At 47.3% G+C, this 17,957-nt stretch overlaps 52 non-coding genes across 52 annotated transcripts; all 52 read left to right on the forward strand.

The window, feature by feature from the left end:
* The first annotated feature begins 6 nt into the window (after positions 1 to 6).
* LOC145147519 (5S ribosomal RNA) lies at positions 7 to 125 on the forward strand. The gene has a single exon (XR_013728419.1). It is a non-coding gene; the product is annotated as a 5S ribosomal RNA (ribosomal RNA).
* A 230-nt stretch (positions 126 to 355) lies between these two features.
* On the forward strand, positions 356 to 474 carry LOC145145851 (5S ribosomal RNA). Its single transcript, XR_013726805.1, has one exon. It is a non-coding gene; the product is annotated as a 5S ribosomal RNA (ribosomal RNA).
* Positions 475 to 703: 229 nt separating this feature from the next.
* Positions 704 to 822, forward strand: LOC145147531 (5S ribosomal RNA). Its single transcript, XR_013728430.1, has one exon. It is a non-coding gene; the product is annotated as a 5S ribosomal RNA (ribosomal RNA).
* A 230-nt stretch (positions 823 to 1,052) lies between these two features.
* LOC145156045 (5S ribosomal RNA) lies at positions 1,053 to 1,171 on the forward strand. Its single transcript, XR_013736471.1, has one exon. It is a non-coding gene; the product is annotated as a 5S ribosomal RNA (ribosomal RNA).
* Positions 1,172 to 1,399: 228 nt separating this feature from the next.
* On the forward strand, positions 1,400 to 1,518 carry LOC145146923 (5S ribosomal RNA). The gene has a single exon (XR_013727845.1). It is a non-coding gene; the product is annotated as a 5S ribosomal RNA (ribosomal RNA).
* Positions 1,519 to 1,744: 226 nt separating this feature from the next.
* On the forward strand, positions 1,745 to 1,863 carry LOC145147542 (5S ribosomal RNA). Its single transcript, XR_013728441.1, has one exon. It is a non-coding gene; the product is annotated as a 5S ribosomal RNA (ribosomal RNA).
* A 228-nt stretch (positions 1,864 to 2,091) lies between these two features.
* On the forward strand, positions 2,092 to 2,210 carry LOC145153106 (5S ribosomal RNA). The gene has a single exon (XR_013733633.1). It is a non-coding gene; the product is annotated as a 5S ribosomal RNA (ribosomal RNA).
* A 230-nt stretch (positions 2,211 to 2,440) lies between these two features.
* LOC145148292 (5S ribosomal RNA) lies at positions 2,441 to 2,559 on the forward strand. Its single transcript, XR_013729183.1, has one exon. It is a non-coding gene; the product is annotated as a 5S ribosomal RNA (ribosomal RNA).
* Positions 2,560 to 2,785: 226 nt separating this feature from the next.
* Positions 2,786 to 2,904, forward strand: LOC145153107 (5S ribosomal RNA). The gene has a single exon (XR_013733634.1). It is a non-coding gene; the product is annotated as a 5S ribosomal RNA (ribosomal RNA).
* A 230-nt stretch (positions 2,905 to 3,134) lies between these two features.
* Positions 3,135 to 3,253, forward strand: LOC145147368 (5S ribosomal RNA). The gene has a single exon (XR_013728275.1). It is a non-coding gene; the product is annotated as a 5S ribosomal RNA (ribosomal RNA).
* Positions 3,254 to 3,482: 229 nt separating this feature from the next.
* Positions 3,483 to 3,601, forward strand: LOC145134202 (5S ribosomal RNA). Its single transcript, XR_013718995.1, has one exon. It is a non-coding gene; the product is annotated as a 5S ribosomal RNA (ribosomal RNA).
* A 228-nt stretch (positions 3,602 to 3,829) lies between these two features.
* On the forward strand, positions 3,830 to 3,948 carry LOC145138311 (5S ribosomal RNA). Its single transcript, XR_013721437.1, has one exon. It is a non-coding gene; the product is annotated as a 5S ribosomal RNA (ribosomal RNA).
* A 229-nt stretch (positions 3,949 to 4,177) lies between these two features.
* LOC145150205 (5S ribosomal RNA) lies at positions 4,178 to 4,296 on the forward strand. Its single transcript, XR_013731028.1, has one exon. It is a non-coding gene; the product is annotated as a 5S ribosomal RNA (ribosomal RNA).
* A 230-nt stretch (positions 4,297 to 4,526) lies between these two features.
* On the forward strand, positions 4,527 to 4,645 carry LOC145139310 (5S ribosomal RNA). Its single transcript, XR_013721879.1, has one exon. It is a non-coding gene; the product is annotated as a 5S ribosomal RNA (ribosomal RNA).
* Positions 4,646 to 4,874: 229 nt separating this feature from the next.
* LOC145154477 (5S ribosomal RNA) lies at positions 4,875 to 4,993 on the forward strand. The gene has a single exon (XR_013734949.1). It is a non-coding gene; the product is annotated as a 5S ribosomal RNA (ribosomal RNA).
* A 227-nt stretch (positions 4,994 to 5,220) lies between these two features.
* Positions 5,221 to 5,339, forward strand: LOC145135791 (5S ribosomal RNA). Its single transcript, XR_013720042.1, has one exon. It is a non-coding gene; the product is annotated as a 5S ribosomal RNA (ribosomal RNA).
* Positions 5,340 to 5,568: 229 nt separating this feature from the next.
* LOC145148861 (5S ribosomal RNA) lies at positions 5,569 to 5,687 on the forward strand. The gene has a single exon (XR_013729726.1). It is a non-coding gene; the product is annotated as a 5S ribosomal RNA (ribosomal RNA).
* Positions 5,688 to 5,916: 229 nt separating this feature from the next.
* On the forward strand, positions 5,917 to 6,035 carry LOC145155317 (5S ribosomal RNA). The gene has a single exon (XR_013735764.1). It is a non-coding gene; the product is annotated as a 5S ribosomal RNA (ribosomal RNA).
* A 231-nt stretch (positions 6,036 to 6,266) lies between these two features.
* Positions 6,267 to 6,385, forward strand: LOC145148033 (5S ribosomal RNA). The gene has a single exon (XR_013728936.1). It is a non-coding gene; the product is annotated as a 5S ribosomal RNA (ribosomal RNA).
* Positions 6,386 to 6,612: 227 nt separating this feature from the next.
* LOC145136289 (5S ribosomal RNA) lies at positions 6,613 to 6,731 on the forward strand. Its single transcript, XR_013720368.1, has one exon. It is a non-coding gene; the product is annotated as a 5S ribosomal RNA (ribosomal RNA).
* Positions 6,732 to 6,960: 229 nt separating this feature from the next.
* LOC145146528 (5S ribosomal RNA) lies at positions 6,961 to 7,079 on the forward strand. Its single transcript, XR_013727468.1, has one exon. It is a non-coding gene; the product is annotated as a 5S ribosomal RNA (ribosomal RNA).
* A 229-nt stretch (positions 7,080 to 7,308) lies between these two features.
* Positions 7,309 to 7,427, forward strand: LOC145152643 (5S ribosomal RNA). The gene has a single exon (XR_013733172.1). It is a non-coding gene; the product is annotated as a 5S ribosomal RNA (ribosomal RNA).
* A 232-nt stretch (positions 7,428 to 7,659) lies between these two features.
* LOC145155781 (5S ribosomal RNA) lies at positions 7,660 to 7,778 on the forward strand. Its single transcript, XR_013736209.1, has one exon. It is a non-coding gene; the product is annotated as a 5S ribosomal RNA (ribosomal RNA).
* Positions 7,779 to 8,007: 229 nt separating this feature from the next.
* Positions 8,008 to 8,126, forward strand: LOC145147553 (5S ribosomal RNA). The gene has a single exon (XR_013728452.1). It is a non-coding gene; the product is annotated as a 5S ribosomal RNA (ribosomal RNA).
* A 230-nt stretch (positions 8,127 to 8,356) lies between these two features.
* Positions 8,357 to 8,475, forward strand: LOC145156046 (5S ribosomal RNA). The gene has a single exon (XR_013736472.1). It is a non-coding gene; the product is annotated as a 5S ribosomal RNA (ribosomal RNA).
* A 229-nt stretch (positions 8,476 to 8,704) lies between these two features.
* On the forward strand, positions 8,705 to 8,823 carry LOC145146924 (5S ribosomal RNA). The gene has a single exon (XR_013727846.1). It is a non-coding gene; the product is annotated as a 5S ribosomal RNA (ribosomal RNA).
* A 229-nt stretch (positions 8,824 to 9,052) lies between these two features.
* On the forward strand, positions 9,053 to 9,171 carry LOC145154526 (5S ribosomal RNA). The gene has a single exon (XR_013734999.1). It is a non-coding gene; the product is annotated as a 5S ribosomal RNA (ribosomal RNA).
* Positions 9,172 to 9,399: 228 nt separating this feature from the next.
* LOC145153108 (5S ribosomal RNA) lies at positions 9,400 to 9,518 on the forward strand. The gene has a single exon (XR_013733635.1). It is a non-coding gene; the product is annotated as a 5S ribosomal RNA (ribosomal RNA).
* A 229-nt stretch (positions 9,519 to 9,747) lies between these two features.
* On the forward strand, positions 9,748 to 9,866 carry LOC145143598 (5S ribosomal RNA). The gene has a single exon (XR_013724628.1). It is a non-coding gene; the product is annotated as a 5S ribosomal RNA (ribosomal RNA).
* Positions 9,867 to 10,093: 227 nt separating this feature from the next.
* Positions 10,094 to 10,212, forward strand: LOC145153110 (5S ribosomal RNA). The gene has a single exon (XR_013733636.1). It is a non-coding gene; the product is annotated as a 5S ribosomal RNA (ribosomal RNA).
* Positions 10,213 to 10,442: 230 nt separating this feature from the next.
* On the forward strand, positions 10,443 to 10,561 carry LOC145143970 (5S ribosomal RNA). Its single transcript, XR_013724994.1, has one exon. It is a non-coding gene; the product is annotated as a 5S ribosomal RNA (ribosomal RNA).
* A 229-nt stretch (positions 10,562 to 10,790) lies between these two features.
* Positions 10,791 to 10,909, forward strand: LOC145154948 (5S ribosomal RNA). The gene has a single exon (XR_013735415.1). It is a non-coding gene; the product is annotated as a 5S ribosomal RNA (ribosomal RNA).
* A 231-nt stretch (positions 10,910 to 11,140) lies between these two features.
* Positions 11,141 to 11,259, forward strand: LOC145155782 (5S ribosomal RNA). Its single transcript, XR_013736210.1, has one exon. It is a non-coding gene; the product is annotated as a 5S ribosomal RNA (ribosomal RNA).
* Positions 11,260 to 11,489: 230 nt separating this feature from the next.
* Positions 11,490 to 11,608, forward strand: LOC145147564 (5S ribosomal RNA). Its single transcript, XR_013728463.1, has one exon. It is a non-coding gene; the product is annotated as a 5S ribosomal RNA (ribosomal RNA).
* Positions 11,609 to 11,838: 230 nt separating this feature from the next.
* On the forward strand, positions 11,839 to 11,957 carry LOC145156047 (5S ribosomal RNA). The gene has a single exon (XR_013736473.1). It is a non-coding gene; the product is annotated as a 5S ribosomal RNA (ribosomal RNA).
* A 228-nt stretch (positions 11,958 to 12,185) lies between these two features.
* LOC145148884 (5S ribosomal RNA) lies at positions 12,186 to 12,304 on the forward strand. The gene has a single exon (XR_013729748.1). It is a non-coding gene; the product is annotated as a 5S ribosomal RNA (ribosomal RNA).
* A 229-nt stretch (positions 12,305 to 12,533) lies between these two features.
* Positions 12,534 to 12,652, forward strand: LOC145147575 (5S ribosomal RNA). Its single transcript, XR_013728474.1, has one exon. It is a non-coding gene; the product is annotated as a 5S ribosomal RNA (ribosomal RNA).
* Positions 12,653 to 12,879: 227 nt separating this feature from the next.
* On the forward strand, positions 12,880 to 12,998 carry LOC145144401 (5S ribosomal RNA). Its single transcript, XR_013725409.1, has one exon. It is a non-coding gene; the product is annotated as a 5S ribosomal RNA (ribosomal RNA).
* A 232-nt stretch (positions 12,999 to 13,230) lies between these two features.
* LOC145148885 (5S ribosomal RNA) lies at positions 13,231 to 13,349 on the forward strand. Its single transcript, XR_013729749.1, has one exon. It is a non-coding gene; the product is annotated as a 5S ribosomal RNA (ribosomal RNA).
* Positions 13,350 to 13,578: 229 nt separating this feature from the next.
* On the forward strand, positions 13,579 to 13,697 carry LOC145148899 (5S ribosomal RNA). The gene has a single exon (XR_013729763.1). It is a non-coding gene; the product is annotated as a 5S ribosomal RNA (ribosomal RNA).
* Positions 13,698 to 13,926: 229 nt separating this feature from the next.
* LOC145152645 (5S ribosomal RNA) lies at positions 13,927 to 14,045 on the forward strand. Its single transcript, XR_013733173.1, has one exon. It is a non-coding gene; the product is annotated as a 5S ribosomal RNA (ribosomal RNA).
* A 229-nt stretch (positions 14,046 to 14,274) lies between these two features.
* Positions 14,275 to 14,393, forward strand: LOC145146925 (5S ribosomal RNA). The gene has a single exon (XR_013727847.1). It is a non-coding gene; the product is annotated as a 5S ribosomal RNA (ribosomal RNA).
* A 229-nt stretch (positions 14,394 to 14,622) lies between these two features.
* LOC145154527 (5S ribosomal RNA) lies at positions 14,623 to 14,741 on the forward strand. The gene has a single exon (XR_013735000.1). It is a non-coding gene; the product is annotated as a 5S ribosomal RNA (ribosomal RNA).
* A 228-nt stretch (positions 14,742 to 14,969) lies between these two features.
* LOC145153111 (5S ribosomal RNA) lies at positions 14,970 to 15,088 on the forward strand. Its single transcript, XR_013733637.1, has one exon. It is a non-coding gene; the product is annotated as a 5S ribosomal RNA (ribosomal RNA).
* A 229-nt stretch (positions 15,089 to 15,317) lies between these two features.
* LOC145143599 (5S ribosomal RNA) lies at positions 15,318 to 15,436 on the forward strand. The gene has a single exon (XR_013724629.1). It is a non-coding gene; the product is annotated as a 5S ribosomal RNA (ribosomal RNA).
* A 227-nt stretch (positions 15,437 to 15,663) lies between these two features.
* Positions 15,664 to 15,782, forward strand: LOC145153112 (5S ribosomal RNA). Its single transcript, XR_013733638.1, has one exon. It is a non-coding gene; the product is annotated as a 5S ribosomal RNA (ribosomal RNA).
* A 230-nt stretch (positions 15,783 to 16,012) lies between these two features.
* LOC145143971 (5S ribosomal RNA) lies at positions 16,013 to 16,131 on the forward strand. Its single transcript, XR_013724995.1, has one exon. It is a non-coding gene; the product is annotated as a 5S ribosomal RNA (ribosomal RNA).
* Positions 16,132 to 16,360: 229 nt separating this feature from the next.
* LOC145154949 (5S ribosomal RNA) lies at positions 16,361 to 16,479 on the forward strand. Its single transcript, XR_013735416.1, has one exon. It is a non-coding gene; the product is annotated as a 5S ribosomal RNA (ribosomal RNA).
* A 231-nt stretch (positions 16,480 to 16,710) lies between these two features.
* Positions 16,711 to 16,829, forward strand: LOC145155783 (5S ribosomal RNA). Its single transcript, XR_013736211.1, has one exon. It is a non-coding gene; the product is annotated as a 5S ribosomal RNA (ribosomal RNA).
* Positions 16,830 to 17,060: 231 nt separating this feature from the next.
* On the forward strand, positions 17,061 to 17,179 carry LOC145147586 (5S ribosomal RNA). Its single transcript, XR_013728485.1, has one exon. It is a non-coding gene; the product is annotated as a 5S ribosomal RNA (ribosomal RNA).
* A 230-nt stretch (positions 17,180 to 17,409) lies between these two features.
* Positions 17,410 to 17,528, forward strand: LOC145156049 (5S ribosomal RNA). The gene has a single exon (XR_013736475.1). It is a non-coding gene; the product is annotated as a 5S ribosomal RNA (ribosomal RNA).
* Positions 17,529 to 17,756: 228 nt separating this feature from the next.
* On the forward strand, positions 17,757 to 17,875 carry LOC145148886 (5S ribosomal RNA). Its single transcript, XR_013729750.1, has one exon. It is a non-coding gene; the product is annotated as a 5S ribosomal RNA (ribosomal RNA).
* Positions 17,876 to 17,957: the final 82 nt, after the last annotated feature.

Consider the following 17,957-nt stretch of genomic DNA (forward strand, 5'->3'; position numbering starts at 1 on the left):
TATTTCGGGTGCGATCATACCAGCACTAATGCACCGGATCCCATCAGAACTCCGCAGTTAAGCGTGCTTGGGCGAGAGTAGTACTAGGATGGGTGACCCCCTGGGAAGTCCTCGTGTTGCACCCCCCTTTTTCGTTGTCCGTTTGCGTTTTTTTAGATTTTACGTGCGGTTTTTTTTTTGTTTTTTTTTCTTTCTTGCTATTTCTATGCTCGGGTGGCCTCCGTTTCATGGTTCATGGTCTTCGTATTTTTGGAACGGAGCCGATCGGTCACGTGGGTCCCACGCCTCGCGTACGAAAACAAAGGAGGTTCTCCGTCTTTTAAGACATACAAGCAATAAGCATGGATAGTATTTCGGGTGCGATCATACCAGCACTAATGCACCGGATCCCATCAGAACTCCGCAGTTAAGCGCGCTTGGGTGAGAGTAGTACTAGGATGGGTGACCCCCTGGGAAGTCCTCGTGTTGCACCCCCCTTTTTCGTTGTCCGTTTGCGTTTTTTTAGATTTTACGTGCGGTTTTTTTTTGTTTTTTTTTCTTTCTTGCTATTTCTATGCTCGGGTGGCCTCCATTTCATGGTTCATGGTCTTCGTATTTTTGGAACGGAACCGATCGGTCACGTAGGTCCCACGCCTCGCGTACGAAAACAAAGGAGGTTCTGCGTCTTTTAAGACATACAAGCAATAAGCATGGATAGTATTTCGGGTGCGATCATACCAGCACTAATGCACCGGATCCCATCAGAACTCCGCAGTTAAGCGTGCTTGGGCGAGAGTAGTACTAGGATGGGTGACCCCCTGGGAAGTCCTCGTGTTGCACCCCCCTTTTTCGTTGTCTGTTTGCGTTTTTTTAGATTTTACGTGCGGTTTTTTTTTTGTTTTTTTTTCTTTCTTGCTATTTCTATGCTCGGGTGGCCTCCGCTTCATGGTTGATGGTTTTCGTATTTTTGGAACGGAGCCGATCGGTCACGTGGGTTCCACGCCTCGCGTACGAAAACAAAGGAGGTTCTGCGTCTTTTAAGACATACAAGCAATAAGCATGGATAGTATTTCGGGTGCGATCATACCAGCACTAATGCACCGGATCCCATCAGAACTTCGCAGTTAAGCGTGCTTGGGCGAGAGTAGTACTAGGATGGGTGACCCCCTGGGAAGTCCTCGTGTTGCACCCCCTTTTTTCGTTGTCCGTTTGCGTTTTTTTAGATTTTACGTGCGGTTTTTTTTTGTTTTTTTTCTTTCTTGCTATTTCTATGCTCGGGTGGCCTCCGTTTCATGGTTCATGGTCTTCGTATTTTTGGAACGGAGCCGATCGGTCACGTGGGTCCCACGCCTCGCGTACGAAAACAAAGGAGGTTCTGCGTCTTTTAAGACATACAAGCAATAAGCATGGATAGTATTTCGGGTGCGATCATACCAGCACTAATGCACCGGATCCCATCAGAACTCTGCAGTTAAGCGTGCTTGGGCGAGAGTAGTACTAGGATGGGTGACCCCCTGGTAAGTCCTCGTGTTGCACCCCCCTTTTTCGTTGTCCGTTTGCGTTTTTTTAGATTTTACGTGCGGTTTTTTTTTGTTTTTTTTTTCTTGCTATTTCTATGCTCGGGTGGCCTCCGCTTCATGGTTCATGGTCTTCGTATTTTTGGAACGGAGCCGATCGGTCACGTGGGTCCCACGCCTCGCGTACGAAAACAAAGGAGGTTCTGCGTCTTTTAAGACATACAAGCAATAAGCATGGATAGTATTTCGGGTGCGATCATACCAGCACTAATGCACCGGATCCCATCAGAACTCCGCAGTTAAGCGTGCTTGGGCGAGAGTAGTACTAGGATGGGTGACCCCCTGGGAAGTCCTCGTGTTGCACCCCCACTTTTTCGTTGTCCGTTTGCGTTTTTTTAGATTTTACGTGCGGTTTTTTTTTTGTTTTTTTTTTCTTGCTATTTCTATACTCGGGTGGCCTCCGCTTCATGGTTCATGGTCTTCGTATTTTTGGAACGGAGCCGATCGGTCACGTGGGTCCCACGCCTCGCGTACGAAAACAAAGGAGGTTCTGTGTCTTTTAAGACATACAAGCAATAAGCATGGACAATATTTCGGGTGCGATCATACCAGCACTAATGCACCGGATCCCATCAGAACTCCGCAGTTAAGCGTGCTTGGGCGAGAGTAGTACTAGGATGGGTGACCCCATGGGAAGTCCTCGTGTTGCACCCCCCCTTTTTCGTTGTCCGTTTGCGTTTTTTTAGATTTTACGTGCGGTTTTTTTTTGTTTTTTTTTCTTTCTTGCTATTTCTATGCTCGGGTGGCCTCCGCTTCATGGTTCATGGTCTTCGTATTTTTGGAACGGAGCTTATCGGTCACGTGGGTCCCACGCCTCGCGTACGAAAATAAAGGAGTTTCTGCGTCTTTTAAGACATACAAGCAATAAGCATGGATAGTATTTTGGGTGCGATCATACCATCACTAATGCACCGGATCCCATCAGAACTCCGCAGTTTAGCGTGCTTGGGCGAGAGTAGTACTAGGATGGGTGACCCCCTGGGAAGTCCTCGTGTTGCACCCCCCTTTTTCGTTGTCCGTTTGCGTTTTTTTAGATTTTACGTGCGGTTTTTTTTTGTTTTTTTTTTCTTGCTATTTCTATGCTCGGGTGGCCTCCGCTTCATGGTTCATGGTCTTCGTATTTTTGGAACGGAGCCGATCGGTCACGTGGGTCCCACGCCTCGCGTACGAAAACAAAGGAGGTTCTGTGACTTTTAAGACATACAAGCAATAAGCATGGACAATATTTCGGGTGCGATCATACCAGCACTAATGCACCGGATCCCATCAGAACTCCGCAGTTAAGCGTGCTTGGGCGAGAGTAGTACTAGGATGGGTGACCCCATGGGAAGTCCTCGTGTTGCACCCCCCTTTTTCGTTGTCCGTTTGCGTTTTTTTAGATTTTACGTGCGATTTTTTTTTGTTTTTTTTTTCTTTCTTGCTATTTCTATGCTCGGGTGGCCTCCGCTTCATGGTTCATGGTCTTCGTATTTTTGGAACGGAGCTGATCGGTCACGTGGGTCCCACGCCTCGCGTACGAAAACAAAGGAGTTTCTGCGTCTTTTAAGACATACAAGCAATAAGCATGGATAGTATTTTGGGTGCGATCATACCAGCACTAATGCACCGAATCCCATCAGCACTCCGCAGTTAAGCGTGCTTGGGCGAGAGTAGTACTAGGATGGGTGACCCCCTGGGAAGTCCTCGTGTTGCACCCCCCTTTTTCGTTGTCCGTTTGCGTTTTTTTAGATTTTACGTGCGGTTTTTTTTTGTTTTTTTTTCTTTCTTGCTATTTCTATGCTCGGGTGGCCTCCGTTTCATGGTTCATGGTCTTCGTATTTTTGGAAAGGAGTCGATCGGTCACGTGGGTCCCACGTCTCGCGTACGAAAACAAAGGAGGTTCTGCGTCTTTTAAGACATACAAGCAATAAGCATGGATAGTATTTCGGGTGCGATCATACCAGCACTAATGCATCGGATCCCATCAGAACTCCGTAGTTAAGCGTGCTTGGGCGAGAGTAGTACTAGGATGGGTGACCCCCTGGGAAGTCCTCGTGTTGCACCCCCCTTTTTCGTTGTCCGTTTGCGTTTTTTTAGATTTTACGTGCGGTTTTTTTTTGTTTTTTTTTCTTTCTTGCTATTTCTATGCTCGGGTGGCCTCCGCTTCATGGTTCATGGTCTTCGTATTTTTGGAACGGAGCCGATCGGTCACGTGGGTCCCACGCCTCGCGTACGAAAACAAAGGAGGTTCTGCGTCTTTTAAGACATACAAGCAATAACATGGATAGTATTTCGGGTGCGATCATACCAGCACTAATGCACCGGATCCTATCAGAACTCCGCAGTTAAGCGTGCTTGGGCGAGAGTAGTACTAGGATGGGTGACCCCCTGGGAAGTCCTCGTGTTGCACCCCCCTTTTTCGTTGTCCGTTTGCGTTTTTTTAGATTTTACGTGCGGTTTTTTTTTGTTTTTTTTTCTTTCTTGCTATTTCTATGCTCGGGTGGCCTCCGCTTCATGGTTGATGGTTTTCGTATTTTTGGAACGGAGCCGATCGGTCACGTGGGTCCCACGCCTCGCGTACGAAAACAAAGGAGGTTCTGTGTCTTTTAAGACATACAAGCAATAAGCATGGACATTATTTCGGGTGCGATCATACCACCAATAATGGACCGGATCCCATCAGAACTCCGCAGTTAAGCGTGCTTGGGCGAGAGTAGTACTAGGATGGGTGACCCCATGGGAAGTCCTCGTGTTGCACCCCCCTTTTTCGTTGTCCGTTTGCGTTTTTTTAGATTTTACGTGCGGTTTTTTTTTTGTTTTTTTTTCTTTCTTGCTATTTCTATGCTCGGGTGGCCTCCGTTTCATGGTTCATGGTCTTCGTATTTTTGGAACGGAGCCGATCGGTCACGTGGGTCCCACGTCTCGCGTACGAAAACAAAGGAGGTTCTGCGTCTTTTAAGACATACAAGCAATAAGCATGGATAGTATTTCGGGTGCGATCATACCAGCACTAATGAACCGGATCCCATCAGAACTCCGCAGTTAAGCGTGCTTGGGCGAGAGTAGTACTAGGATGGGTGACCCCCTGGGAAGTCCTCGTGTTGCACCCCCCTTTTTCGTTGTCCGTTTGCGTTTTTTTAGATTTTACGTGCGGTTTTTTTTTGTTTTTTTTTCTTTCTTGCTATTTCTATGCTCGGGTGGCCTCCGCTTCATGGTTGATGGTTTTCGTATTTTTGGAACGGAGCCGATCGGTCACGTGGGTTCCACGCCTCGCGTACGAAAACAAAGGAGGTTCTGCGTCTTTTAAGACATAAAAGCAATAAGCATGGATAGTATTTCGGGTGCGATCATACCAGCACTAATGCACCGGATCCCATCAGAACTCCGCAGTGAAGCGTGCTTGGGCGAGAGTAGTACTAGGATGGGTGACCCCCTGGGAAGTCCTCGTGTTGCACCCCCACTTTTTCGTTGTCCGTTTGCGTTTTTTTAGATTTTACGTGCGGTTTTTTTTTGTTTTTTTTTTCTTGTTATTTCTATGCTCGGGTGGCCTCCGTTTCATGGTTCATGGTCTTCGTATTTTTGGAACGGAGCCGATCGGTCACGTGGATCCCACGCCTCGTGTACGAAAACAAAGGAGGTTCTGTGTCTTTTAAGACATACAAGCAATAAGCATGGACAGTATTTCGGGTGCGATCATACCAGCACTAATGCACCGGATCCCATCAGAACTCCGCAGTTAAGCGTGCTTGGGCGAGAGTAGTACTAGGATGGGTGACCCCATGGGAAGTCCTCGTGCTGCACCCCCCTTTTTCGTTGTCCGTTTGCGTTTTTTTAGATTTTACGTGCGGTTTTTTTTTGTTTTTTTTTCTTTCTTGCTATTTCTATGCTCGGGTGGCCTCCGCTTCATGGTTGATGGTCTTCGTATTTTTGGAACGGAGCTGATCGGTCACGTGGGTCCCACGCCTCGCGTACGAAAACAAAGGAGTTTCTGCGTCTTTTAAGACATACAAGCAATAAGCATGGATAGTATTTTGGGTGAGATAATACCAGCACTAATGCACCGGATCCCATCAGAACTCCGCAGTTAAGCGTGCTTGGGCGAAAGTAGTACTAGGATGGGTGACCCCCTGGGAAGTCCTCGTGTTGCACCCCCCTTTTTCGTTGTCCGTTTGCGTTTTTTTAGATTTTACGTGCGGTTTTTTTTTGTTTTTTTTTCTTTCTTGCTATTTCTATGCTCGGGTGGCCTCCGTTTCATGGTTCATGATCTTTGTATATTTGGAACGGAGCCGATCGGTCACGTGGGTCCCACGCCTCGCGTACGAAAACAAAGGAGGTTCTGCGTCTTTTAAGACATACAAGCAATAAGCATGGATAGTATTTCGGGTGCGATCATACCAGCACTAATGCACCGGATCCCATCAGAACTCCGCAGTTAAGCGTGCTTGGGCGAGAGTGGTACTAGGATGGGTGACCCCCTGGGAAGTCCTCGTGTTGCACCCCCTTTTTCGTTGTCCGTTTGCGTTTTTTTAGATTTTACGTGCGGTTTTTTTTTTTGTTTTTTTTTTCTTTCTTGCTATTTCTATGCTCGGGTGGCCTCCGTTTCATGGTTCATGGTCTTCGTATTTTTGGAACGGAGCCGATCGGTCACGTGGGTCCCACGCCTCGCGTACGAAAACAAAGGAGGTTCTGCGTCTTTTAAGACATACAAGCAATAAGCATGGATATTATTTCCGGTGCGATCATACCAGCACTAATGCACCGGATCCCATCAGAACTCCGCAGTTAAGCGTGCTTGGGAGAGAGTAGTACTAGGATGGGTGACCCCCTGGGAAGTCCTCGTGTTGCACCCCCCTTTTTCGTTGTCCGTTTGCGTTTTTTTAGATTTTACGTGCGGTTTTTTTTTTGTTTTTTTTTTCTTGCTATTTCTATGCTCGGGTGGCCTCCGTTTCATGGTTCATGGTCTTCGTATTTTTGGAACGGAGCCGATCGGTCACGTGGGTCCCACGCCTCGCGTACGAAAACAAAGGAGGTTCTGTGTCTTTTAAGACATACAAGCAATAAGCATGGACAGTATTTCGGGTGCGATCATACCAGCACTAATGCACCGGATCCCATCAGAACTCCGCAGTTAATCGTGCTTGGGCGAGAGTAGTACTAGGATGGGTGACCCCATGGGAAGTCCTCGTGTTGCACCCCCTTTTTCGTTGTCCGTTTACGTTTTTTTAGATTTTACGTGCGGTTTTTTTTTGTTTTTTTTTTCTTTCTTGCTATTTCTATGCTCGGGTGGCCTCCGCTTCATGGTTGATGGTCTTCGTATTTTTGGAACGGAGCTGATCGGCCACGTGGGTCCCACGCCTCGCGTACGAAAACAAAGGAGTTTCTGCGTCTTTTAAGACATACAAGCAATAAGCATGGATAGTATTTTGGGTGCGATCACACCAGCACTAATGCACCGAATCCCATCAGAACTCCGCAGTTAAGCGTGCTTGGGCGAGAGTAGTACTAGGATGGGTGACCCCCTGGGAAGTCCTCGTGTTGCACCCCCCTTTTTCGTTGTCCGTTTGCGTTTTTTTAGATTTTACGTGCGGTTTTTTTTTGTTTTTTTTTCTTTCTTGCTATTTCTATGCTCGGGTGGCCTCCGTTTCATGGTTCATGGTCTTCGTATTTTTGGAACGGAGCCGATCGGTCACGTGGGTCCCACGCCTCGCGTACGAAAACAAAGGAGGTTCTGCGTCTTTTAAGACATACAAGCAATAAGCATGGATAGTATTTCGGGTGCGATCATACCAGCACTAATGCACCGGATCCCATCAGAACTCCGCAGTTAAGCGTGCTTGGGCGTGAGTAGTACTAGGATGGGTGACCCCCTGGGAAGTCCTCGTGTTGCACCCCCCTTTTTCGTTGTCCGTTTGCGTTTTTTTAGATTTTACGTGCGGTTTTTTTTTTTGTTTTTTTTTTCTTTCTTGCTATTTCTATGCTCGGGTGGCCTCCGTTTCATGGTTCATAGTCTTCGTATTTTTGGAACGGAGCCGATCGGTCACGTGGGTCCCACGCCTCGCGTACGAAAACAAAGGAGGTTATCCGTCTTTTAAGACATACAAGCAATAAGCATGGATAGTATTTCGGGTGCGATCATACCAGCACTAATGCACCGGATCCCATCAGAACTCCGCAGTTAAGCGTGCTTGGGTGAGAGTAGTACTAGGATGGGTGACCCCCTGGGAAGTCCTCGTGTTGCACCCCCCTTTTTCGTTGTCCGTTTGCGTTTTTTTAGATTTTACGTGCGGTTTTTTTTGTTTTTTTTTTCTTTCTTGCTATTTCTATGCTCGGGTGGCCTCCATTTCATGGTTCATGGTCTTCGTATTTTTGGAACGGAACCGATCGGTCACGTAGGTCCCACGCCTCGCGTACGAAAACAAAGGAGGTTCTGCGTCTTTTAAGACATACAAGCAATAAGCATGGATAGTATTTCGGGTGCGATCATACCAGCACTAATGCACCGGATCCCATCAGAACTCCGCAGTTAAGCGTGCTTGGGCGAGAGTAGTACTAGGATGGGTGACCCCCTGGGAAGTCCTCGTGTTGCACCCCCCTTTTTCGTTGTCTGTTTGCGTTTTTTTAGATTTTACGTGCGGTTTTTTTTTGTTTTTTTTTTCTTTCTTGCTATTTCTATGCTCGGGTGGCCTCCGCTTCATGGTTGATGGTTTTCGTATTTTTGGAACGGAGCCGATCGGTCACGTGGGTTCCACGCCTCGCGTACGAAAACAAAGGAGGTTCTGCGTCTTTTAAGACATACAAGCAATAAGCATGGATAGTATTTCGGGTGCGATCATACCAGCACTAATGCACCGGATCCCATCAGAACTTCGCAGTTAAGCGTGCTTGGGCGAGAGTAGTACTAGGATGGGTGACCCCCTGGGAAGTCCTCGTGTTGCACCCCCTTTTTTCGTTGTCCGTTTGCGTTTTTTTAGATTTTACGTGCGGTTTTTTTTTTGTTTTTTTTCTTTCTTGCTATTTCTATGCTCGGGTGGCCTCCGTTTCATGGTTCATGGTCTTCGTATTTTTGGAACGGAGCCGATCGGTCACGAGGGTCCCACGCCTCGCGTACGAAAACAAAGGAGGTTCTGCGTCTTTTAAGACATACAAGCAATAAGCATGGATAGTATTTCGGGTGCGATCATACCAGCACTAATGCACCGGATCCCATCAGAACTCTGCAGTTAAGCGTGCTTGGGCGAGAGTAGTACTAGGATGGGTGACCCCCTGGTAAGTCCTCGTGTTGCACCCCCCTTTTTTGTTGTCCGTTTGCGTTTTTTTAGATTTTACGTGCGGTTTTTTTTTGTTTTTTTTTCTTTCTTGCTATTTCTATGCTCGGGTGGCCTCCGCTTCATGGTTCATGGTCTTCGTATTTTTGGAACGGAGCCGATCGGTCACGTGGGTCCCACGCCTCGCGTACGAAAACAAAGGAGGTTCTACGTCTTTTAAGACATACAAGCAATAAGCATGGATAGTATTTCGTGTGCGATCATACCAGCACTAATGCACCGGATCCCATCAGAACTCCGCAGTTAAGCGTGCTTGGGCGAGAGTAGTACTAGGATGGGTGACCCCCTGGGAAGTCCTCGTGTTGCACCCCCCCTTTTTCGTTGTCCGTTTGCGTTTTTTTAGATTTTACGTGCGGTTTTTTTTTTGTTTTTTTTTTCTTGCTATTTCTATGCTCGGGTGGCCTCCGCTTCATGGTTCATGGTCTTCGTATTTATGGAACGGAGCCGATCGGTCACGTGGGTCCCACGCCTCGCGTACGAAAACAAAGGAGGTTCTGTGTCTTTTAAGACATACAAGCAATAAGCATGGACAGTATTTCGGGTGCGATCATACCAGCACTAATGCACCGGATCCCATCAGAACTCCGCAGTTAAGCGTGCTTGGGCGAGAGTAGTACTAGGATGGGTGACCCCATGGGAAGTCCTCGTGTTGCACCCCCCTTTTTCGTTGTCCGTTTGCGTTTTTTTAGATTTTACGTGCGGTTTTTTTTTGTTTTTTTTTCTTTCTTGCTATTTCTATGCTCGGGTGGCCTCCGCTTCATGGTTCATGGTCTTCGTATTTTTGGAACGGAGCTGATCGGTCACGTGGGTCCCACGCCTCGCGTACGAAAACAAAGGAGTTTCTGCGTCTTTTAAGACATACAAGCAATAAGCATGGATAGTATTTTGGGTGCGATCATACCAGCACTAATGCACCGGATCCCATCAGAACTCCGCAGTTTAGCGTGCTTGGGCGAGAGTAGTACTAGGATGGGTGACCCCCTGGGAAGTCCTCGTGTTGCACCCCCCTTTTTCGTTGTCCGTTTGCGTTTTTTTAGATTTTACGTGCGGTTTTTTTTTTGTTTTTTTTTTCTTGCTATTTCTATGCTCGGGTGGCCTCCGCTTCATGGTTCATGGTCTTCGTATTTTTGGAACGGAGCCGATCGGTCACGTGGGTCCCACGCCTCGCGTACGAAAACAAAGGAGGTTCTGTGTCTTTTAAGACATACAAGCAATAAGCATTGACAGTATTTCGGGTGCGATCATACCAGCACTAATGCACCGGATCCCATCAGAACTCCGCAGTTAAGCGTGCTTGGGCGAGAGTAGTACTAGGATGGGTGACCCCATGGGAAGTCCTCGTGTTGCACCCCCCTTTTTCGTTGTCCGTTTGCGTTTTTTTAGATTTTACGTGCGGTTTTTTTTTGTTTTTTTTTTCTTTCTTGCTATTTCTATGCTCGGGTGGCCTCCGCTTCATGGTTCATGGTCTTCGTATTTTTGGAACGGAGCTGATCGGTCACGTGGGTCCCACGCCTCGCGTACGAAAACAAAGGAGTTTCTGCGTCTTTTAAGACATACAAGCAATAAGCATGGATAGTATTTTGGGTGCGATCATACCAGCACTAATGCACCGAATCCCATCAGAACTCCGCAGTTAAGCGTGCTTGGGCGAGAGTAGTACTAGGATGGGTGACCCCCTGGGAAGTCCTCGTGTTGCACCCCCCTTTTTCGTTGTCCGTTTGCGTTTTTTTAGATTTTACGTGCGGTTTTTTTTTGTTTTTTTTTCTTTCTTGCTATTTCTATGCTCGGGTGGCCTCCGTTTCATGGTTCATGGTCTTCGTATTTTTGGAACGGAGCCGATCGGTCACGTGGGTCCCACGCCTCGCGTACGAAAACAAAGGAGGTTCTGCGTCTTTTAAGACATACAAGCAATAAGCATGGATAGTATTTCGGGTGCGATCATACTAGCACTAATGCACCGGATCCCATCAGAACTCCGCAGTTAAGCGTGCTTGGGCGAGAGTAGTACTAGGATGGGTGACCCCCTGGGAAGTCCTCGTGTTGCACCCCCCTTTTTCGTTGTCCGTTTGCGTTTTTTTAGATTTTACGTGCGGTTTTTTTTTTGTTTTTTTTTTCTTTCTTGCTATTTCTATGCTCGGGTGGCCTCCGTTTCATGGTTCATGGTCTTCGTATTTTTGGAACGGAGCCGATCGGTCACGTGGGTCCCACGCCTCGCGTACGAAAACAAAGGAGGTTCTCCGTCTTTTAGGACATACAAGCAATAAGCATGGATAGTATTTCGGGTGCGATCATACCAGCACTAATGCACCGGATCCCATCAGAACTCCGCAGTTAAGCGTGCTTGGGTGAGAGTAGTACTAGGATGGGTGACCCCCTGGGAAGTCCTCGTGTTGCACCCCCCTTTTTCGTTGTCCGTTTGCGTTTTTTTAGATTTTACGTGCGGTTTTTTTTTGTTTTTTTTTTCTTTCTTGCTATTTCTATGCTCGGGTGGCCTCCATTTCATGGTTCATGGTCTTCGTATTTTTGGAACGGAACCGATCGGTCACGTAGGTCCCACGCCTCGCGTACGAAAACAAAGGAGGTTCTGCGTCTTTTAAGACATACAAGCAATAAGCATGGATAGTATTTCGGGTGCGATCATACCAGCACTAATGCACCGGATCCCATCAGAACTCCGCAGTTAAGCGTGCTTGGGCGAGAGTAGTACTAGGATGGGTGACCCCCTGGGAAGTCCTCGTGTTGCACCCCCCTTTTTCGTTGTCCGTTTGCGTTTTTTTAGATTTTACGTGCGGTTTTTTTTTGTTTTTTTTTTCTTTCTTGCTATTTCTATGCTCGGGTGGCCTCCGCTTCATGGTTGATGGTTTTCGTATTTTTGGAACGGAGCCGATCGATCACGTGGGTTCCACGCCTCGCGTACGAAAACAAAGGAGGTTCTGCGTCTTTTAAGACATACAAGCAATAAGCATGGATAGTATTTCGGGTGCGATCATACCAGCACTAATGCACCGGATCCCATCAGAACTTCGCAGTTAAGCGTGCTTGGGCGAGAGTAGTACTAGGATGGGTGACCCCCTGGGAAGTCCTCGTGTTGCACCCCCTTTTTTCGTTGTCCGTTTGCGTTTTTTTAGATTTTACGTGCGGTTTTTTTTTGTTTTTTTTCTTTCTTGCTATTTCTATGCTCGGGTGGCCTCCGTTTCATGGTTCATGGTCTTCGTATTTTTGGAACGGAGCCGATCGGTCACGTGGGTCCCACGCCTCGCGTACGAAAACAAAGGAGGTTCTGCGTCTTTTAAGACATATAAGCAATAAGCATGGATAGTATTTCGGGTGCGATCATACCAGCACTAATGCACCGGATCCCATCAGAACTTTGCAGTTAAGCGTGCTTGGGCGAGAGTAGTACTAGGATGGGTGACCCCCTGGTAAGTCCTCGTGTTGCACCCCCCTTTTTCGTTGTCCGTTTGCGTTTTTTTAGATTTTACGTGCGGTTTTTTTTTGTTTTTTTTTCTTTCTTGCTATTTCTATGCTCGGGTGGCCTCCGTTTCATGGTTCATGGTCTTCGTATTTTTGGAACGGAGCCGATCGGTCACGTGGGTCCCACGCCTCGCGTACGAAAACAAAGGAGGTTCTGCGTCTTTTAAGACATACAAGCAATAAGCATGGATAGTATTTCGGGTGCGATCATACCAGCACTAATGCACCGGATCCCATCAGAACTCCGCAGTTAAGCGTGCTTGGGCGAGAGTAGTACTAGGATGGGTGACCCCCTGGGAAGTCCTCGTGTTGCACCCCCCCTTTTTCGTTGTCCGTTTGCGTTTTTTTAGATTTTACGTGCGGTTTTTTTTTTGTTTTTTTTTCTTGCTATTTCTATGCTCGGGTGGCCTCCGCTTCATGGTTCATGGTCTTCGTATTTTTGGAACGGAGCCGATCGGTCACGTGGGTCCCACGCCTCGCGTACGAAAACAAAGGAGGTTCTGTGTCTTTTAAGACATACAAGCAATAAGCATGGATAGTATTTCGGGTGCGATCATACCAGCACTAATGCACCGGATCCCATCAGAACTCCGCAGTTAAGCGTGCTTGGGCGTGAGTAGTACTAGGATGGGTGACCCCCTGGGAAGTCCTCATGTTGCACCCCCCTTTTTCGTTGTCCGTTTGCGTTTTTTTAGATTTTACGTGCGGTTTTTTTTTTTGTTTTTTTTTTCTTTCTTGCTATTTCTATGCTCGGGTGGCCTCCGTTTCATGGTTCATAGTCTTCGTATTTTTGGAACGGAGCCGATCGGTCACGTGGGTCCCACGCCTCGCGTACGAAAACAAAGGAGGTTCTGCGTCTTTTAAGACATATAAGCAATAAGCATGGATAGTATTTCGGGTGCGATCATACCAGCACTAATGCACCGGATCCCATCAGAACTTTGCAGTTAAGCGTGCTTGGGCGAGAGTAGTACTAGGATGGGTGACCCCCTGGTAAGTCCTCGTGTTGCACCCCCTTTTTCGTTGTCCGTTTACGTTTTTTTAGATTTTACGTGCGGTTTTTTTTTGTTTTTTTTTTCTTTCTTGCTATTTCTATGCTCGGGTGGCCTCCGCTTCATGGTTGATGGTCTTCGTATTTTTGGAACGGAGCTGATCGGTCACGTGGGTCCCACGCCTCGCGTACGAAAACAAAGGAGTTTCTGCGTCTTTTAAGACATACAAGCAATAAGCATGGATAGTATTTTCGGTGCGATCACACCAGCACTAATGCACCGAATCCCATCAGAACTCCGCAGTTAAGCGTGCTTGGGCGAGAGTAGTACTAGGATGGGTGACCCCCTGGGAAGTCCTCGTGTTGCACCCCCCTTTTTCGTTGTCCGTTTGCGTTTTTTTAGATTTTACGTGCGGTTTTTTTTTGTTTTTTTTTCTTTCTTGCTATTTCTATGCTCGGGTGGCCTCCGTTTCATGGTTCATGGTCTTCGTATTTTTGGAACGGAGCCGATCGGTCACGTGGGTCCCACGCCTCGCGTACGAAAACAAAGGAGGTTCTGCGTCTTTTAAGACATACAAGCAATAAGCATGGATAGTATTTCGGGTGCGATCATACCAGCACTAATGCACCGGATCCCATCAGAACTCCGCAGTTAAGCGTGCTTGGGCGTGAGTAGTACTAGGATGGGTGACCCCCTGGGAAGTCCTCGTGTTGCACCCCCCTTTTTCGTTGTCCGTTTGCGTTTTTTTAGATTTTACGTGCGGTTTTTTTTGTTTTTTTTTTCTTTCTTGCTATTTCTATGCTCGGGTGGCCTCCATTTCATGGTTCATGGTCTTCGTATTTTTGGAACGGAACCGATCGGTCACGTGGGTCCCACGCCTCGCGTACGAAAACAAAGGAGGTTCTGCGTCTTTTAAGACATACAAGCAATAAGCATGGATAGTATTTCGGGTGCGATCATACCAGCACTAATGCACCGGATCCCATCAGAACTCTGCAGTTAAGCGTGCTTGGGCGAGAGTAGTACTAGGATGGGTGACCCCCTGGTAAGTCCTCGTGTTGCACCCCCCTTTTTTGTTGTCCGTTTGCGTTTTTTTAGATTTTACGTGCGGTTTTTTTTTGTTTTTTTTTCTTTCTTGCTATTTCTATGCTCGGGTGGCCTCCGCTTCATGGTTCATGGTCTTCGTATTTTTGGAACGGAGCCGATCGGTCACGTGGGTCCCACGCCTCGCGTACGAAAACAAAGGAGGTTCTACGTCTTTTAAGACATACAAGCAATAAGCATGGATAGTATTTCGTGTGCGATCATACCAGCACTAATGCACCGGATCCCATCAGAACTCCGCAGTTAAGCGTGCTTGGGCGAGAGTAGTACTAGGATGGGTGACCCCCTGGGAAGTCCTCGTGTTGCACCCCCCCTTTTTCGTTGTCCGTTTGCGTTTTTTTAGATTTTACGTGCGGTTTTTTTTTTGTTTTTTTTTTCTTGCTATTTCTATGCTCGGGTGGCCTCCGCTTCATGGTTCATGGTCTTCGTATTTATGGAACGGAGCCGATCGGTCACGTGGGTCCCACGCCTCGCGTACGAAAACAAAGGAGGTTCTGTGTCTTTTAAGACATACAAGCAATAAGCATGGACAGTATTTCGGGTGCGATCATACCAGCACTAATGCACCGGATCCCATCAGAACTCCGCAGTTAAGCGTGCTTGGGCGAGAGTAGTACTAGGATGGGTGACCCCATGGGAAGTCCTCGTGTTGCACCCCCCTTTTTCGTTGTCCGTTTGCGTTTTTTTAGATTTTACGTGCGGTTTTTTTTTGTTTTTTTTTCTTTCTTGCTATTTCTATGCTCGGGTGGCCTCCGCTTCATGGTTCATGGTCTTCGTATTTTTGGAACGGAGCTGATCGGTCACGTGGGTCCCACGCCTCGCGTACGAAAACAAAGGAGTTTCTGCGTCTTTTAAGACATACAAGCAATAAGCATGGATAGTATTTTGGGTGCGATCATACCAGCACTAATGCACCGGATCCCATCAGAACTCCGCAGTTTAGCGTGCTTGGGCGAGAGTAGTACTAGGATGGGTGACCCCCTGGGAAGTCCTCGTGTTGCACCCCCCTTTTTCGTTGTCCGTTTGCGTTTTTTTAGATTTTACGTGCGGTTTTTTTTTTGTTTTTTTTTTCTTGCTATTTCTATGCTCGGGTGGCCTCCGCTTCATGGTTCATGGTCTTCGTATTTTTGGAACGGAGCCGATCGGTCACGTGGGTCCCACGCCTCGCGTACGAAAACAAAGGAGGTTCTGTGTCTTTTAAGACATACAAGCAATAAGCATTGACAGTATTTCGGGTGCGATCATACCAGCACTAATGCACCGGATCCCATCAGAACTCCGCAGTTAAGCGTGCTTGGGCGAGAGTAGTACTAGGATGGGTGACCCCATGGGAAGTCCTCGTGTTGCACCCCCCTTTTTCGTTGTCCGTTTGCGTTTTTTTAGATTTTACGTGCGGTTTTTTTTTGTTTTTTTTTTCTTTCTTGCTATTTCTATGCTCGGGTGGCCTCCGCTTCATGGTTCATGGTCTTCGTATTTTTGGAACGGAGCTGATCGGTCACGTGGGTCCCACGCCTCGCGTACGAAAACAAAGGAGTTTCTGCGTCTTTTAAGACATACAAGCAATAAGCATGGATAGTATTTTGGGTGCGATCATACCAGCACTAATGCACCGAATCCCATCAGAACTCCGCAGTTAAGCGTGCTTGGGCGAGAGTAGTACTAGGATGGGTGACCCCCTGGGAAGTCCTCGTGTTGCACCCCCCTTTTTCGTTGTCCGTTTGCGTTTTTTTAGATTTTACGTGCGGTTTTTTTTTGTTTTTTTTTCTTTCTTGCTATTTCTATGCTCGGGTGGCCTCCGTTTCATGGTTCATGGTCTTCGTATTTTTGGAACGGAGCCGATCGGTCACGTGGGTCCCACGCCTCGCGTACGAAAACAAAGGAGGTTCTGCGTCTTTTAAGACATACAAGCAATAAGCATGGATAGTATTTCGGGTGCGATCATACTAGCACTAATGCACCGGATCCCATCAGAACTCCGCAGTTAAGCGTGCTTGGGCGAGAGTAGTACTAGGATGGGTGACCCCCTGGGAAGTCCTCGTGTTGCACCCCCCTTTTTCGTTGTCCGTTTGCGTTTTTTTAGATTTTACGTGCGGTTTTTTTTTTGTTTTTTTTTTCTTTCTTGCTATTTCTATGCTCGGGTGGCCTCCGTTTCATGGTTCATGGTCTTCGTATTTTTGGAACGGAGCCGATCGGTCACGTGGGTCCCACGCCTCGCGTACGAAAACAAAGGAGGTTCTCCGTCTTTTAGGACATACAAGCAATAAGCATGGATAGTATTTCGGGTGCGATCATACCAGCACTAATGCACCGGATCCCATCAGAACTCCGCAGTTAAGCGTGCTTGGGTGAGAGTAGTACTAGGATGGGTGACCCCCTGGGAAGTCCTCGTGTTGCACCCCCCTTTTTCGTTGTCCGTTTGCGTTTTTTTAAATTTTACGTGCGGTTTTTTTTTTGTTTTTTTTTTCTTTCTTGCTATTTCTATGCTCGGGTGGCCTCCATTTCATGGTTCATGGTCTTCGTATTTTTGGAACGGAACCGATCGGTCACGTAGGTCCCACGCCTCGCGTACGAAAACAAAGGAGGTTCTGCGTCTTTTAAGACATACAAGCAATAAGCATGGATAGTATTTCGGGTGCGATCATACCAGCACTAATGCACCGGATCCCATCAGAACTCCGCAGTTAAGCGTGCTTGGGCGAGAGTAGTACTAGGATGGGTGACCCCCTGGGAAGTCCTCGTGTTGCACCCCCCTTTTTCGTTGTCCGTTTGCGTTTTTTTAGATTTTACGTGCGGTTTTTTTTTGTTTTTTTTTTCTTTCTTGCTATTTCTATGCTCGGGTGGCCTCCGCTTCATGGTTGATGGTTTTCGTATTTTTGGAACGGAGCCGATCGATCACGTGGGTTCCACGCCTCGCGTACGAAAACAAAGGAGGTTCTGCGTCTTTTAAGACATACAAGCAATAAGCATGGATAGTATTTCGGGTGCGATCATACCAGCACTAATGCACCGGATCCCATCAGAACTTCGCAGTTAAGCGTGCTTGGGCGAGAGTAGTACTAGGATGGGTGACCCCCTGGGAAGTCCTCGTGTTGCACCCCCTTTTTTCGTTGTCCGTTTGCGTTTTTTTAGATTTTACGTGCGGTTTTTTTTTGTTTTTTTTCTTTCTTGCTATTTCTATGCTCGGGTGGCCTCCGTTTCATGGTTCATGGTCTTCGTATTTTTGGAACGGAGCCGATCGGTCACGTGGGTCCCACGCCTCGCGTACGAAAACAAAGGAGGTTCTGCGTCTTTTAAGACATATAAGCAATAAGCATGGATAGTATTTCGGGTGCGATCATACCAGCACTAATGCACCGGATCCCATCAGAACTTTGCAGTTAAGCGTGCTTGGGCGAGAGTAGTACTAGGATGGGTGACCCCCTGGTAAGTCCTCGTGTTGCACCCCCCTTTTTCGTTGTCCGTTTGCGTTTTTTTAGATTTTACGTGCGGTTTTTTTTTGTTTTTTTTTCTTTCTTGCTATTTCTATG

This window comes from Lactuca virosa, chromosome 1 (genome assembly GCF_052849685.1).
Source record: "Lactuca virosa cultivar CGN04683 chromosome 1, Lactuca_virosa_CGN04683_v6, whole genome shotgun sequence".
In the NCBI taxonomy this organism is placed as follows: domain Eukaryota; kingdom Viridiplantae; phylum Streptophyta; class Magnoliopsida; order Asterales; family Asteraceae; genus Lactuca; species Lactuca virosa.